Below are 19,002 nucleotides of genomic sequence, written 5' to 3'. Positions count from 1 at the left end.
ACCAAAAGGATCATACAAGTAGACCAGCTACAAAGTTGCTTCCATACAGACACCAATACAACAATCCAACAAAAGTGAACTGCCACTACCACAACACAAAATGGACACCATATGGTCTTCAACCACACACACACAAGTTACTGTGATGGATGCAGGAAACCAGCAACACAAATGGACCTATTGAATTGGGAAGCCACACCCACCACTCTAAGATCCAATGATCTGTGGGGGGGTGACTACATCCCAAACCCCAAAACTAGGTCACAACGAATTTGCTACAAGAAATGCCCAAAAGCAGTAACACACAAGTGACCACACCAAAAAGTGGACTGCAACAACCACAGAACAAAATGGTCACAATGTAGTCAACCACTACACAAATGTTGCCAACTTACACCTAAGCAGCAACCCACAAGTGACCCACCAAATGTGGAGTGCAGTGACCACCACCCTAACGGACATAAACCACAACTTACTGCACACAAGTATTTATCACAGCTACACAAAACCGTGACCAAACAGAAACTAGTCATCTCAAGCAAAACAAAATCACAATCAAGTTGCTCTGTAAAATGCCAAAACTAGGAAACAAGTTGTTGAGGCACCCCAACCCTGACGTACCTACCAAGACAGCTACCTAACCTAGCTAGTCTTCAGTGGCCTGCCGAGCTCGAGGCGGCTTTAAACGCTGAACTCAGTGCATCGCAGAAGACCATAGACATAGCCAACTGTAATATACTGAAGCGTGCCCCCACTCAGGATTACCACCAAAAATAAAAAAGGCAAAATAACAAAGTGGCAAGATCTTACCTGCCCGGTGACTACCTAGTCAGGGTGCTTAAAACTAAAGTTTCAAGTCAACACAGAGCAACAACCACAAATGATTTAACAAAAGAGATTACCTCTACACAAAAAAGGCCACAAAATACACAAAAAACCATTTACATTACCTCATGGATGTTCAAATCCTGGACGAGCCCCCATTTGTTACGCCCCACCCTTAAGCGGCCCTACGGGCTAACAAAACTCCATCACTGACCCAATAATAACCACATGAACACCTTTAAAACACTCAAATCCATGGGATTTATTAGAATTAAAACAAGCAAACAAGACAACAAAAATCCCTCGGTGAGAGGCAGCAGGACCAGCAGTCCCCACACCAGAGCCTCTCTCCTCTGCTGCTGACACAGGAGCTCTTAAGCACCTCCTCCATGCCAGGTGTGCTGCACCTTGTTAGGTAATGCAGCACACCTGGGCAGATCTACAAAGGAGGGAGAAGGGACAGCAGCAAGGAACACATACACAGCTGTAACACTGACAGTCGAGCTCCAATGACCACGGAGGAAGGATGCTGGTATTTTGTGCAGCTATCAAAGCTGAGAATTTATAAATCATGTAAACCATAATTGAGATTTTCATCTAACTTTATTTTGCGCTTTTCTCCACACCGATTTTATGACAACCTTATCTTCACAACAACGACTGTCATTATGAATGTGGTTGTAGTTATTAGCTGGCTAACAACACAGACTGTCAGGTCGTAGTTTTAAGACTGTTGTTGACTCAGGGATTTTGCTTAGGTGGGACAGACAGAAGTGTTATTTCTATTCACAATTTACTCTCTCCCTTTTATATACGTTATAGTATAGACACTTTTACATCTCTCGCTGGTTTTCTCACATTTTGCAGATTTCCCAAAGATGAAAACTTGAGGAGGCAGTGGGAAGCTGTGTTGAGAAGGGAGGAGTTTACTGCCAGTCATCCAAGCTCTGCAGTAAGCACTTCAAGCCGGATGAATTTGACAGGATGGGTCGGGTTATGTACTACTACTATTAAAAAAAAATTCTTGAATGAACTGTATGTGTAAATTCAAGTAGAGTCAAAGCAAAACTGAAATCTAATCTCTGTCTTAATTTAACAAAAAAGATGTCTAAACATTCACACGTTGCTGAACATGTTTTTTTTTTCTATTTGTTCTTTCTGCATGTTTAGGAATTGGTGATGTATTGTGTATTACAATACACACTGTGGGATACTAAAACCTGTTGAAATTGTTTTTAATTAAGTTGTTTTTAAATATTGTGTTTCTTCCATTTTAGCCAGTAGCAACCAGGACCACAAAAGCTTCAAGGAAAGCTGAAGAGAGCCCACAAGTGGACCTTCCTCAGCATTTCCTTGAAAATGAACCTCAGTTCAATGTTTTAAGTATTTGTATTTGATATGTCCCATACGGCTGTGAGCATCATGGCCCTGGTCATATTAAAACCTCTTCCTTGCTTTTTGCCACTCTTTTCAGACACATTCACATATACACATGTGCACACTTTACAATGTGTCGCTGTTAACTACAGTATGCATCCCTAGAACGCACACACACACACACACACACACACACACACACACACACACACACACACACACTCATTTTCTCATACCCATGGTGCTTGCAGTGGTATTTACAGGTATGACATCCTTCTTTCTACTAGGACCACGCCTATGTATTGCCTGATTCCCCCACTCATCTAAAGGCCAGATCAGTGAAGCTTTGGCTAATGTGGAGAGTCTGGAGCGGGAGAAGCAGAATGCCAAGAAAAGAAGTGTCCAGAATTTGACACTTAACACTCACGTGCATGGCTGCACACCTTTGTGCACATATTCACTTTTCCACCAACTGTGCTACAAATATCCCCTGCTGCTCATCCTTCTGCATCTTTTTTTCAAATTATCTTGACCACAGTCCCATTTTCATAGTTATAATACCAATACCAAAATTACTTTCAGTGTTTATGTAAATATTGAAATGTTTTTACTACATTTGAGGGATCACAGCAGTCAGTGTAATAAGCTTAAGAACTTTATTAATCCCCAAAGGAAATTTCAAAGAAGTCTGTAAGATCATCTATTTAACAAATAATTATTAAGTCTGATGGCTGTGGGTATAAAAGAGAGTGAGTGTGTGTGAGAAATAAACTCAATCAACAATCAAGCTTTTTCTTTATTAAAACATATTAATAAATTTATTAATATGTTATATTATTTTTTGTATTGTGTATATTGTGTTTATACAGTATATATGTTTATACAGTATATGTGTGTATATATATATATATATATATATATATATATATATATCCCACTCTGGGGTTGAGGTGAATAAAATAAGTGTGTTGTGACCTAAATAACATGCTGTTGCTATCTGCAGAAAGTATTAAAGCATGAGATCCCGCATTTTTAATGTGCGAAAGCATCCTGTATCATAACTACGTGTGCCGTTTGTAACAAACCAAACCGTGTGAAAATCAGTTGAAAATTCAGTGAGTTATTCTATTTTACTTGTGCATACAGCTCCTTCCTCAATAGAAGTGAATGCACTGTGGAGGCGAAGCGAGACCCATCCAAGATGGCAGCCGGCTAGGATGTCGGCTCCAATAGGCAGTGGTAGTCAATGCGGCGTCTATGTATATATGTCTATGCTTAGCGCAACGTTATTACAGTCAGATGATCAGATCTCTTGAGATCCAGGCGATGTGCTTCAGAAAAAAGAACAAGCATAGAGGAAGCAGACGCTCAACTGATGTCACCGTCACATCTAAAAGCCGATGTCTGGCAGCACTTTGGCTTCAAAAAGAGAGAACACTGTGAGGAACTGGACAAAAACAACGCTGTGTGCAAAATGTGCAAAGTGGAAGTGAAATACAACAGCAACACAACAAATCTCCAGAGCCATTTGACGAGGCATCACCCAGAGTATACACAACAACAACCAGGAAACAAGTCACTGCTACAACCCTCGCTGGAGAAAGCATTTGGGACGAAGTTTCCGTCCACGTCTCCATGTGCTGAGAAAATCGCTTTGGCTCTGGCAACTTTTATCTGCAAGGATCTCTGACCATACAGCATCAAAAATGTAGGCTTCAGACACCTCGTCAAGACACTGGAACCACAATGCGTTACGGACACGGAAACAACTGAGTCAAGTAACAATCCCAAAGCTGTACACAGAGGTTAAAACAAGGTCGCAACTGCAATGAAATCAGCAGAGAGAGTTGCTATCACTTGTGACAGCTGGACAAGCAGAGCTATGGATTCCTACTTGACCATCACTTCTCATTATATGGACAGTGACTAGTGCCTCATGTCCCATGTTTTACAAATGTGGGTGATTGAAGCCAGCCACACCGCAAGTCATCTTGCTAAGCTGTTGACTGAGGCGCTTTGAGAGTGGGAACTCAGAGACAAAGACCTGGCCATCGTTAAAGACAACGCGGCCCACATGATCCAGGCAGTCAGTGGCCTCGATGGAGCTGTTGCCTGTTGGCTATTTCGCCCACACACTGAATTTAGCCTCACAAGCAGCACTCAGAATAACCTTTGTTGTCCGACTGCTTGGCCGAGTGAGGCAGATTATAGCCTTCTTCCATCGCAGCACAACGGCGAGCCACATGCTTAAAGGTAGGATCTGGAGGATTTTCAAATAAAACAAAATATAGACATATACAAATGAAATCCTGCTTAATCATCACCTATGGGCTTCTACTCATAAAGCCGATAAAGCACGGGCCAAAACTCGTGTGAATATCGGGGTGGCTTTCACCCGCTTTCAAACATTGAAGGAGAGGCTCAGGATGTACAGTGACGCAGAGTTGGCCTGCTTTCTGTTGAACAGGTAAATCCCAAATACAAACCGGTTAGCTTGTGCTAGTTTGCTAATTTATCAACTTTTCCATTACAACAACTGTAATTCCTATGTAGTTTGTTGTGGAGGCTAATTCCGACTATCAACCGATGCAAATAACTTTACGTTTAGCTAATATATGGCTTGATGTAGTGTGAGGATTGAGCTTTGAATCATTTTGTGTAACACCCAACTGCTGGGAGGGGTAGGGGCAGCGCGCAGTTGAGCCTGATAGGAGGGGCCAAATTTGAATGTTTGAATGTTTACAAACAGCAACTGGAAAATCCTCCAGACCCTACCTTTAAAGAGAAGCAAAAGATTCTGGAGCTGCCTCAACACAAGTTGGTGATCGACGTGGTGACCTGCTGGAACACTTCTTGGAGCAACAACCAGCGATCACAGGTGAATGTACCATTAGGGGTGCATATGCGTGTGCTGACCCTAGGCACTCTTATGGCTAGGTAGCTTGGTTGGCTAGGTAGCTTGGGTGGCTGGCTAGGTAGCTTGGCTGGCTAGGTAGCTTGGATGGGTGGGTGGTGTGTGTCTGACCGCAGGGTGTCCTGCATGGCGGTGTAGGCCTGATCTCGGCACAGATAGAGAGCCAGACAGACAGACAGACAGACTGTAGGGTGTCCTGCATGGCATTGTAGGCCTGGCCTCATCTCAGACAGACAGAAAGACAGACAGATATAATATGTTTTGATTAAAGATGTTTGTCTATGTGCCAGTGCCACAGATGAATTTCAATTTAATGTATATTAATTGGACAAAAAGTTTTTCTTATCTTATCACAGCAATGCTGCTCTCACCTGGGGTGCGCAGGAACAAACGAGACCTCTGCACCCTGACAGAGGCTGACGTGACAGTGGTAGAAGATATTGTGAAAGCCACTGAAGGTATCACTCATCTTATTCTTATGTTTTGTACTTTCTCATTTATGTTTTTTTTGTCATTTGTCTTATCTTAGCTCATACTTAACTGGAGCACTTTGAAATCCGTTTCAGATATAAAGTACTATATACAAATATAATGTATTATTATTAATATTATTATTATTATTACTGAAGGCAGCCACACTGGTCATGTCCGAAGAGATGACCCTAACACTCTTCGTCACTGCAACCCTGCATGCACAGCTGTTGGATGAGATGACCAGTGTCCCCGACGACTCACCCGTGATTAAAGACTTCAAGACTGCCGTGCAAGACAACTGGCATTCAAGGTATGCTTACTTACAAACAGTTGGCGATATGCCTCGGGCACCAATTCATATGTCCTCAGCACAGCTGTTTTAACTGTCTCATAATCTAGACTCATCTCAGGTGACAAGGAAGCGTAAGCCTCCTGAGCCTTGCCAGTAAACACACTCTGCAAAAGCAATGGACAGATATTTGTAGGCCTCTTTAATGTGTTTGCGACACGCTCAAACAAGATAAAGTTCTTATCAATATCTTTATCACTATGGGAGGGACCACAGAAATGCATTTATTAACATCAAATTCACCGGATTGTAACTGAGACAGGTGAGGAGGAATGCTTCAACTCAAGCTCCTTTAAACAAAGTTGTCCATCAACCTCTATTCTTCGTAATGCCAATTAATTTTCAAGTTCTTTTTTTTTTATCGCTAAATGACCCATTTCAACTTCCAACTCCTTAAAACGGAGCTGTTCCCCCAGATCTTGTTGGCCGGCAGACCTCATTGTCAACACACTGGAGGTGGAAGGCAAGACCCTTTTGTCAGACAAAGCAGTTGATAACTCAGATGTTATCACTTGCTTTTTCGCATGTTTAGGCACAGTGACATCACAATAACAATAACAATTAATTGCTCTTTTGGGCACAGATGCAATTTATTAAGGCTAGGGTGCACCACAAAATCATCAAGATCAAACTCCATTGCCAAAAATGGACTGCTGCACAACCTAAGTGGTGTCCAAAAACGTGTGCACAAAAATCACACAAAAGTAGGCAATACAGATGCAGCCACTTCAAATTACCCACGCCATCCAAAAGCCTTCCCCCCGCCACACCTTTCTGGGGATGTGCCTTGATTCCACTGTAACGCGCCCATTTATTCAATTACAAGGTGTCATCATGAGGTGGCGCTTCCCTCACAGAAACACAAAAACTACACAGATTTAGAGGTCCATGTACTTTACCTAGTAGTATTTGCATTCTATGCTATTAATCTACTCCACTATCTCAGATGTGATTATTACACTTTTATTTTAAAAATTTAGTTTGACCCATTAGTTACATTACTTTTGTACAATAATATAAATTTGTTGTTAGGTTATATTATTACAGGTTACAATAAGCCACCCAGCAGTATTTAAAGGGATAGTGCACCCAAAAATGTAAATTCAGCCATTATCTACTCACCCATATGCTGATGGAGGCTCAGGTGAAGTTTTAGAGTCCTCACAACATTTCCGGAGATCCAAGGGGAGAGGAGGTAGCAACACAACTCCACCTAATGGAGGCTTAAGGCACCCCAGATTCAAATGTCCAAAAACACATAATTGAAACCACAAAATATCTCCATACTGCTCGTCCATAGTGATCCAAGTGTCCTGAAGCCCCGACATAAGTAGTTGTTTGGAAAAACGTCATGTGAACTCTGTTTTTAGCCTCACTGTAGCCTGTAGCTCTGACTGCCTCTCTGTGCACCGCGCTCATGTGTGCACGCTTGCGCAAGACAGTGAGACATGGCACCGCATTCATATGTGTGTTCATGTGTGTGTGCTTGCTCGCGAGAGTGCAGTGAGGACTCTAAAACTTCAACTGAGCCTCCATCGGCATATGGGTGAGTAGATAATGCCTGAATTTTAATTTTTGGGTGCACTATCCCTTTAAGTTATTAAATTAACCACCTTTATCTGATGCAGCATCAGTATTATAAACACAGTCATTAAGGAAAACCTAAAATGTTGTTACAACTGGCCCAGGTATCCCCTATCTGAAAATCTGAGTTAGTCTCTCAGAATAATGAGAAACGTTCTGAAAATAATTTTGTGCCTGAAAATGGAGAGCTGGGGCTAACGTTAGCTGGGAAGCTAGCGGAGGCTAACTGGCTGTGCTGGCAGCTGAGTGAAGTGGAGCCTGAGGAGGAAGCACCGGTTAGCCCCGGTTTCACTACAGGCAGATTCACCCACCACAGGGGCGAGGAAATAAAACCTAAACAGCCAACTTAGTTTGGCTTAGTTTAGCAGTTAGCGATGTCTTTAACTCACTCTCAGTCTCTGCTGTGTTTAGCTATTTCCCTGCTTTCCTGTTAGCGTTAGCTGGACGTTAGCTGCCATGCTAACGTCCCTACTCTTCTCTGTGAGCCGGAGCCGTGAGCCCATCAGGCTACTTGAGTGACTTACAGCTATGGAGCGCTTCTACCAGCTCTTCTAGTCACTGAGCCTCGCCTCCATCCCAGCAAATATATTACATTTATTACAGGTACCATCATCATTGAAGTAGGCAGGGGAATAGCTAAACACAGCCACCAGGCTGCCCGCCAGGCTACATTTTACAATGCTAATTCACATGAACGTACATGAACGCGCAGCCGGACCGGCTTGTAAACAATGGGCTGGAGATCAACACAGAGAGAGGGTGTGTGAGGTCATGCTATACTCCAGATGAAATTACATCTCTAGTTCTTCACATAGCAATTTTTTAATTCCTTCAATCTAGAAATGATGAATTTCGCTTATTGCTCCTTTAAACTAACAAATTTAATTAGTTTAGCTCAGACATCAGCGGTAAGGCGGTAAAAGGGTACAACATAATGCTATAAGCACGTGATAGAAGAGCCGAGGATTCATTTTCACATTATGTACAACAGCTGAATGAGCGGCGCTTTGTGAAGTATCGCTTCCATGAATCTGTTCAGACAGACAGCGACAGATCAATGAGGCGAAGCCCTAGCCTTATGTTATTTATATGATTTACACCACGGCATGTCATTTCTGTACATGCTCGCGCATTTACAATTCTCCTCTCCTCTCTATATCGCGCGTGGCGGAGTCGTGTTGGCAACCATGCACCGCTCCACACGATGCGCCTCTGCCACCGTACAGTCGCAGATGTGTTGCAGCATGACAGGATCCATCAGACACATGAACGCGCTCAAATGGTCATCAATATTAATAGTGTGCGTGTGCATTTGGGCCAGCTACTTCAGTCAAGATGTTCTGTGACTGCGCTCTCCCGTAATCCCAGTTGTATACGCTTCCACACAGTCCCATCTTTTCCAGTTGCATGGCCCTCACACAGATCTGGTTCATTCGACACTACACAAAATAAATAAAATTTATTTCGCAAGTGCAATAATCTTGCTAGGAACTACTGAACGACATTTTGTATGTGTGTGTATATGTATATATATATATATATATACATATATTATCCAAATCTCTCTCTTTACTTATCATCTTTTCTGTCTGTCTGTCTGTCTGTCAAAACTAGCTTGCATTTCACAGAGAGATGTTTTATTGAGACAAAGTTCCAAGCATTTGAAAATGGCAGGGGGGTAAAAAAATGACCCCTTGGCAGTTCTAGTGTTAATAATAGTAATAGACATTTTATCGCAAATTCCTCTTGAATCAGATCTTGTGAAATATCGCTTCCATGAATCTGTTTAGACAGACAGCGACAGATCAGTGAGGTGAAGCTGTGCGGCAGGCAGAGCGTGTGCAGAGCGTTGTACAGTCCGAACGTCAAAATAATAATTAAAAATGAAAAGATCTATGTAATAATTTCCAATATTCACAAGTTGTTTTTATCTAACGAAAGATTCTGCTTCAGTCCATATTTGTTGCCGTGTAGTCTTTGAAAAACAACATTTTCGCTGAGGTAAAAAAAAAATCCTCGACTTTCGCACATTCTGTAAATGGAGTGGGGTGGTGTAACAGCAATTCAACAGCACCATAAATTACATTTATATAGCCATAATAATGGTATTATATATCTATATAGTGATAATCATTAGTGTGTGACACACTGAAGAAGACTTTATGTTGAAGCGTCTGTGTTTCTGGTAACGCCACCCAAGTTGGTTTATTAAAATTACCTAAAGGACATTTGTGAGTGCTGGCATCTTTTCTTTTTTTGCTGTTTTTGGCTGTGCACCTGTCGAGTGGATTTATTTTGAGAGTGCTTGCTTCTTTCCTACGTGATTTTGACTATTTACACAGCACACACCCACTCCCAAACCCCCTCCTTCCTCTCCTGCCTCATCCCAGGTCACCGTCACCAACGCTGTCCTTCATTGGGACTAACTCCCTCACCGATTCACTTCAGTATCTAGACTATCATCACAGACAAGACCTCATCCCGGTTGAGACGTTGTGTCATACATGGCAGGTCAAAATTAATTGTTATTCCTCTCAGTCAACAATCTCTGACCCTGACCAGGTCATATTACCATTAGCTGATAAAATCCCTGTTTTAATAACTGACTGCTCCATGACAAAGTTCTAATTGCTGGTGATTTTAACCAATTTGTCTTTATTAATATATGCTTTCTCATTTTGTATGTGATGCAACTGCAGACTACTTTGTAGTGTTTGTTGAACGAAACATTTTACAGTTGTGTTCCGCTGATATATGCAGTATAATAATCGTATTAAATCTAATTTGATGTTAAAAGCTGATTTTGACCATAATGGGAAGAGTATGTGTCTATCGTGCATAACATGTTAAAGTATATAATCTTGCAAAATAAAGTGAAGTTTCTCCGAAATAAAGTAATGTCTAAACTAAGAGACCCGCCTTGCCTCAAACACGCCCACTCAACCTGGTCGGATAAAACTAGTGAGCTCGGCGCATTTCCGCACTTTTCTTTTTACTTTACTTTTACTTATTTTTTTCTCTTCTTTCTTTTGCCGTCCTTCCTTCTGGTTATACTCTTTATGCTTTAACCCGTTACGCTCTTATACACGGTTGCAACATTTTTTATACGAGTTAGTAATAACTTTGATAATGATATCAAACGGTTGACGAGATTGTTTTCAACCTGATAAGCAAGTAGCCACAGCTAAATAGATGAGCTACTATTCCACCTGCAACTCCATCAAAGATTCATCGGATCCAGTCGGCTTAATTCTGCTGGGAAAACCGGGAGCCACATCGTGACAGTCCGGGGTCCTCTGAGACACGTTAGCCTGAGTCAATGCTGCTAAAAGTAGGCAATCATCCCTCACCTGATGCAGCTGCTGTTTTGTGATAGGAGTTGATGTCGAATAGGAGACTTCTGATCTTAATTTAAGATTTGTTAGGTAAATGGTTTTGCGCATCCCTGCGTCCCCAATTTATCTATACTCACATACTCTCTCTCACTATCGCCAAACTAAATAACTGACAAACTTGTTACCTCTTGCCTTAATCCATTTATACATACTGTTGATTCTGTGTCATTTCATCATCCTCATTACTATTCATTCGCTCAATTGTTGAATAGTTAGACCTAAATAAATCTTCATTTATCGCCAAGTCGTCGTCTGTGGATATTTCTTTTGAGCAGGAACTAAGATCACTGTATGGAGGATTCATAACCCTTCCAGAGTTATTAATTTGATTAGTCACTTCCCTCCATCAGGAGGGTGGTGCCCCTAAATTTATTATGAATGCAAACATTTTCTCGGCCTTCTGGCGAATGTCCGCTCGCTGGACACTAAAAGGGATTACACCCGACTGTGGAGATCCAGTCACCGAGGAGTGAGGAACTGCTGCGTCCTTGTGTTCACTAGGACATGGATGAATGGTAACATATCAGACTCCAGTGTTGAGCTAACGGGGCTAACACTACATAGAGCAGACAGGGAGGCTGCATCATCTGGTAAGCTCCGGCAATATACACAAACAATTCATGGTGCTGTGATGTGAAGAGGATCTCCCAGTTCTGCTCTCAGGATGTTTTTGACAGTGAAATGTCGACCCTTTTCATCCAACTATTGCACTATATGTTCTTTCTTATATGGCTTTTTGCTTGGGGTATGCGACATGTCAGTTCGTTTTTTTGTGATGTGCATAAAAATGACAAAGAAGCTCATTTCAGTTCATAACGTGATATATGACAACACAGCATCCATTTGCTAATGGCGAACATTAGCCTACTGTAGCGTAGCCTCTGAAACATTAACGTTATCTTCCTTGTGTGTTTCCACTTACTAGTAACGTTAACGCTACTATCTAACGTTAGCACTGTAACCTTATTCTAAAACTCATCAGTCATCACTGACTGGTTGAGTTTTAAAACTATGGGGTTGCATTTCACTGTCTTGTTGTAACGTTACACTCGCTCTCCTCTTCTGTGTATTTAATGTTACCTTGCCAACGCCTCCGTCTATCATAGATGTAATAAGGATGTAATGGAGGAGGGCGGAGTAGGCCTTTAGAGGGAGGTGGAGTTGCAGGAGGAGGGGGATGGGACTTTGGAGGGAGGCGGGAGTTGTGAATGTTCAAATTTTTTCTAAGTGCTGTGTGAAATGCAAGAAAGGTAAGAGTTACTTTAACATATCAACTTAATACATAAACACAAACTCCAAAAACACAGTTCAACTTCTGTTGTGATACCAAAAAAGCAAATAAAGATCAAAGAGCTCAGTTCAATGAGTTACTGTGCAAGTCCATCCATGGCTATCAGTTCAACTCAGATCGTACAGTGTCTCCAACGATACCTTGCTTTCAGATTGGACCATCACCCAGGAGAGGATCATACAGTTCATCACAGCGTACGATGACATAGTGCCTGATGTTGATTGATGTCAGAGTCACCTTCCTAGCAACCTTTCTTGTGAGGTCCGATTTGAGGACTTGGCCGAAAGGTACCCTGGAAGAGGAGGTTGATGTCTGCCTCTTGTTGAGGGAACTCATGGAGGAGGCAATGCGTGAGGTAGAATGAAGACAAAGACACACCACACCACCCATCTTTGTGAGCATATCCTCCAAATGGAGCAACATCGTTATGACCTCAAATGAAGCCACTGATGGTTTGCTGTCCATACAGTCCAGCCTCCCCATCCCTTACATTGTCCAAACTGTGTAGATGGGCCAAGTGCGCATGCTCATACTTTAGGTGAAGCATTTCCATGACTTGGTTGGCCATATCATTTGGAGACTTCCCAGTTCGCCTGAGCTCATGCATGAAGCTTGCAGAAAGCTTTTTTATAGGTGGGGACAGCTGGCAGGATGTTCTGGAACCTCTGGGGCAGCTTACACAGCCACTGGGGATTGTCTGCAAACCAGTGCCTACGGCATGCCTTGCAGATAAGCCTCGATGCAAAACAGGTAATACTGCCCACTGATCCCAACAACCACTCGTGGCCTTCCTACACCTGAAGAAGCAATGTGGGGTCGAGTACAGCCATGGAGACAGGGCAGCACATAGTTGTTCCTCACTCTCTCCATGATGGCACTCTCTGGCTTCCAGATGAAAAAAGGGTGGAACTGAAAATATGAAGGTGAAGGCAGTCCTGATATGGTGTCAATAAGCTCAGGTTGAGGAGAATGACGCCATAGCGAAACCATGTTCATGAAGTGACGAAGGATTCCAACTCTGTCTTCATCCAGATCCTCTGCTGGTGAGAACGGTACCAATTCAGAAGCTCCTGGTCGTAGGTGGAAGCAGGAGGAGGAACTGTCGCTGGATCAGACACTATAACAGGGCACAAAACATAGTGTATTTAATGACCTTAAATATGATTTAGACAATCCACCGCCATCCAAACAAACAAACAACACTTCTCACTGTTGAATATATTATGTACATTTAGGAATAATTTGTTTTCTTCCTAAAAGCAATTTACACGAGTGAACTATTCACTAATTTTTTTGCCTACCACTTTCAGGGGCTGCAGGCTGACCTGAGAATGGTCAATGCAAAGAAATCATTCAAACATGAATAGAAATTAAAAATATTAGCACTTGTGAGAAATCACATATTAACAGAATTACATCCTGAAATTAGTCATCTGTAGTATGAAAAATTCAAAAGACGGGAAATGCCATACTGTGTTTCCACAGAGATGATCCTTTGAGTGAGGGAGCTGTTGATCTCAGCTCGTCAGGTCCAGCCAGTCGAGAGGCAGTGGCTGATGGCTCTTTTCTCACTACTAGAAAAAGACATCTTATTCTTCTCTTTAGCCTACAAATATATAACATGTAATTTAAGGCAAACACATTCACCATCACTGTCTGAACCTGTTATTAATGTCAGCCTATTTAATTGTTGCCACACACGCAACAATCAATCTGTCTCTATTGATTGAGAACTTGAAATTAGCACATCAACTTTTTTTCTAAATATAATTTATTAGGAAATAATTATATATTAGATGACTTAAAAGCAGGTTAATCAGTGGAACAATTACAATTTGAAAAAAAAGGTAAGAGCTGTGATATGGAAAATGACACTTTTTAGAATCTATTTAAGAATCATTATGGAATTTTGTTATATGGGTTTCAGATTTTGTGAGACGATTTAATTTTTAGTTCTCTCTATGTCTTGATGCATTAAAATGAACTCTCATACAAGCAAGATCATATGTATGACAAATGCTGAAACTACAGATTCAACATACATGCAAGAATAGATCTCATGGCAACACTTAAGGCCTGAAAAGGCCTGAACGTCGCCAAAACAGTTAGCAACACGGGCAAGGGAAAAGGCCTGAAAATGGCCAAAATAGAAATGTCTGATAGAAATATAAATAATAATAATAATGATAATATTAACTTTATTTATCAAGTAGCTTGGTGTAGGGCCTTAAAAGTCAAGAATAAAATTTTAAAATCAATTCTAAAACGTACAGGTAATCAGTGAAGAGAAGCTAAAACAGGTGAAATGTGCTCATGTTTTTGTGCTCTAGTTAAAAGTCTGATCTGGTAGGCTTAAGTTTTGATTGTTGGTGATACTGGTGCAGAGCACTGTTAAACTGTTAAATGCTGTCTTCTTATGTCTTGCTGTTATCAGCTGCGGTTGTACTTGTTTTATGGTTGTCTAATGTTTGTCCTTAATTGTAATCTTTCTTATGTATTTTTCTGACGATGCCACAGACACAAAAAGAATTTCCAAAAGGATAAATAAATACTAAGTCTGGCTGCAGCATTTTGGACACCCTGAAGCCGTTGAATCAAATTTTGTCCCAGGCAAGTAAACACAGCATTACAATAGTCCAGACGAGACATTATAAAAGCATGAATCACTTCTTTTTCATAATCCAAAGCGACGCCGTAGCGGCGCGCATTCGGTGCGACGCGCACAGAGATGGAAAAATCTCAACTTTTTCGAATGCAGCAAGCGCACCACATGTCATGTGATAAGAATTAACCGATCAGCTCCACGGACCTGCTTCTTCCTTTCCGTCCAACGGACTTCACAACATCAGGTGGTGTGAGTGACAGGCAGTTTTGGTTGCTTAGTAATGGCATGCACGACAGTAGCACAACCTCTGAAGCGCCTTAGATAAAAGGATGGAAACGGCACAGCTGGTGTTTTCCACGCGTTTTTAGACGCTACATCTGAACGGGGCCTAAGAGTGGTAAAAACGCGTTGGGCTAAAGAGCCAAGAGCAGGCAGAACTTGGCTGTGAGAGTGCTCAGGGTCTATAATAAGGATCTCTGTTTTAGAGGCGTTCAGCTGGAGAAAATTCACTGCCATCCAGTCCTTAACCGCAGCTCGGCAATTATGCAGGGCAGGTAACTTAGCTGATTCTGATGGTTTGCAGAATTAGCTGAGTACAGCTGAGTGTCATCAGAGTAACAATGAAATGAAATATTATATTGCCTAATAATGTGGCCCAAGGGAAGCAAATACAAGAAGAATAAAATTGGACCAACAATGGATCCCTGTGGCACTCCAAACATAGACCGGGCTTGAGATGATGTGAAACCACTGACAAGACACAGAAAATTTTCTATCTGAAAAGTATTAAGTGAACCACTGGAGGGCAGTTCCAGAGATACCAACCCAAGTTCTCAATCTTTTAATAATGATGCTATTGTCCATCGTATCAAACGCCGCGCTAAGATCAAGTAGAACCTGAATTGAGGATTCATCAGTGTCTGCCTTCATCAATATATCTTTAATGACTCTCACAACGGCAGTTTCTGTGCTATGATGTTGTCGGAAACCCGATTAAAATTTTTCAAATACGTTATTGTTGACCAATACCTCTAATAATTGATTAGCAACAATTTTCTCCAGGGTTTTTGAGATGAAAGGAAGCTTAGAAATAGGTCTGTAGATGGTGTGATCAGAGGGATCAGAGCCAGGTTTTTTAAGACGTGGCTGGATACTGGCAGTCTTAAAATAATCTGGAACACAACCTGAAGACAGAGAACAGTTGATAACTGAAAGCAAACAGGGATCAACTGTATCAATTACCTCTAAAAGGAATTTAGTGGGTATTAAGTCCAGTGGGCTAGATGATGGAGACGTGTGAAATGGTTTTGGTTAATTCTGGATTGGTAATTTCCTTAAAGGGCCAGTGTGTAATATTTCGCATGGTTTATTGTCAATCTGAATCTGAATATTCTACCCATTAATATGTTTATACAAGTGTATAATCGCTATAAAATAAAATTCGTTTGGTTTTCGTAGCCTTATAATTATGCTTTTATATATATATATATACATATATATATATACAGTACAGGCCAAAAGTTTGGACACACCTTCTCATTCAATGCGCTTTCTTTATTTTCATGACTATTTACATTGTAGATTCTCACTGAAGGCATCAAAACTATGAATGAACACATGTGGAGTTATGTACTTAACAAAAAAAGGTGAAATAACTGAAAACATGTTTTATATTCTAGTTTCTTCAAAATAGCCACCCTTTGCTCTGATTACTGCTTTGCACACTCTTGGCATTCTCTCCATGAGCTTCAAGAGGTAGTCACCTGAAATGGTTTTCCAACAGTCTTGAAGGAGTTCCCAGAGGTGTTTAGCACTTGTTGGCCCCTTTGCCTTCACTCTGCGGTCCAGCTCACCCCAAACCATCTCGATTGGGTTCAGGTCCGGTGACTGTGGAGGCCAGGTCATCTGCCGCAGCACTCCATCACTCTCCTTCTTGGTCAAATAGCCCTTACACAGCCTGGAGGTGTGTTTGGGGTCATTGTCCTGTTGAAAAATAAATGATCGTCCAACTAAACGCAAACCGGATGGGATGGCATGTCGCTGCAGGATGCTGTGGTAGCCATGCTGGTTCAGTGTGCCTTCAATTTTGAATAAATCCCCAACAGTGTCACCAGCAAAACACCCCCACACCATCACACCTCCTCCTCCATGCTTCACAGTGGGAACCAGGCATGTGGAATCCATCTGTTCACCTTTTCTGCGTCTCACAAAGACACGGCGGTTGGAACCAAAGATCTCAAATTTGGACTCATCAGACCAAAGCACAGATTTCCACTGGTCTAATGTCCATTCCTTGTGTTTCTTGGCCCAAACAAATCTCTTCTGCTTGTTGCCTCTCCTTAGCAGTGGTTTCCTAGCAGCTATTTGACCATGAAGGCCTGATTGGCGCAGTCTCCTCTTAACAGTTGTTCTAGAGATGGGTCTGCTGCTAGAACTCTGTGTGGCATTCATCTGGTCTCTGATCTGAGCTGCTGTTAACTTGCCATTTCTGAGGCTGGTGACTCGAATGAACTTATCCTCAGAAGCAGAGGTGACTCTTGGTCTTCCTTTCCTGGGTCGGTCCTCATGTGTGCCAGTTTCGTTGTAGCGCTTGATGGTTTTTGCGACTCCACTTGGGGACACATTTAAAGTTTTTGCAATTTTCCGGACTGACTGACCTTCATTTCTTAAAGTAATGATGGCCACTCGTTTTTCTTTAGTTAGCTGATTGGTTCTTGCCATAATATGAATTTTAACAGTTGTCCAATAGGGCTGTCGGCTGTGTATTAACCTGACTTCTGCACAACACAACTGATGGTCCCAACCCCATTGATAAAGCAAGAAATTCCACTAATTAACCCTGATAAGGCACACCTGTGAAGTGGAAACCATTTCAGGTGATTACCTCTTGAAGCTCATCAAGAGAATGCCAAGAGTGTGCAAAGCAGTAATCAGAGCAAAGGGTGGCTATTTTGAAGAAACTAGAATATAAAACATGTTTTCAATTATTTCACCTTTTTTTGTTAAGTACATAACTCCACGTGTTCATTCATAGTTTTGATGCCTTCAGTGAGAATCTACAATGTAAATAGTCATGAAAATAAAGAAAACGCATTGAATGAGAAGGTGTGTCCAAACTTTTGGCCTGTACTGTATATAGCAAGGGCTTTGCTTTAGAGAGGTCGCCATCTTGCGCCACCATGTATGTACGGCAGACCGAGCGGACAATCCAGCCAGCCAGAGAACGCGTTTCACGTGTATAAATGAACCAACGAAGACAGCGGAAGGAAGGAAGAAGGAGGAGGAAACAGCAGAGTGTTAGTAGTTCGTCGATAGATAGTAGTGAAAAGTTTTTTTAGTTATAAAGTTTGCGAATGGACCACACTTACCACGCAACAGGAGAGAATGAACCCGAACCGTCATCTGCGAGGAAAAGAAGACGCAACTTCACTCCTTGTGATGCACTCTCTGCGGCGCTTTTCCTCCTGATGATATATCTCCCCAACGATGGTAGCAGTAGCACCGAATTCCATTCTGTGCATTCAGCCTCTCTTCTCGCCCGCTCAGCATCAAACACATGAGTTCCTCATCTGTATGCTCCGGCTCAAATAGATATGGCTCTGGGTCTGTGTCCGCTACAAGAAACTCTTCAAAATCACGTTCAAAGTCGTCCATTGCAGCTACTATAGTCCGGAGATATTGCTAGGCTAAATAAACAGCTGAGCTCTGTTCACCGGCTACACTGTCAGTCAGTGTGCGGGCCGGAGATTGGTGGAGCAGAGAGGGGAGGGGGGTCCCCACTCGGAATGGTAAACGAGTATGTGTGTAAAGTTATGAAGTGTGTCTGTTACGCTAGTAGAGTCAGAGTTTAGGACGGAGTCTTTTACCCCCTGGAGTGTTACCGGAGTTTCTGGAGTGCTCAAATAAACGATCCTTTTTCCCGTACACTACTCTGGTCTCCTGCTCGTGAGGGATTCATTACAATATCGTAACATGGCTTAGATTTCTAAATAAACATTCACCTCGTCGCTAGATAGACCTACTCCTGAAAAACTCGTGCGCAAGGCTTTCCCGTCATTTACCCGACGGGAGGGGTGAGCGAGTGAGCCCTGCAATCTAGAATTTGACCACTGATGTCACTGTTTTAAACCCATTTTACACACTGGCCCTTTAAAGGATTAGGATGTATCTAGCTGGGGACAGGCTAAA

This window comes from Epinephelus lanceolatus, chromosome 24 (assembly GCF_041903045.1).
Source record: "Epinephelus lanceolatus isolate andai-2023 chromosome 24, ASM4190304v1, whole genome shotgun sequence".
Classification (NCBI taxonomy): domain Eukaryota; kingdom Metazoa; phylum Chordata; class Actinopteri; order Perciformes; family Serranidae; genus Epinephelus; species Epinephelus lanceolatus.
Note: the sequence above shows the minus strand (reverse complement) of the source record.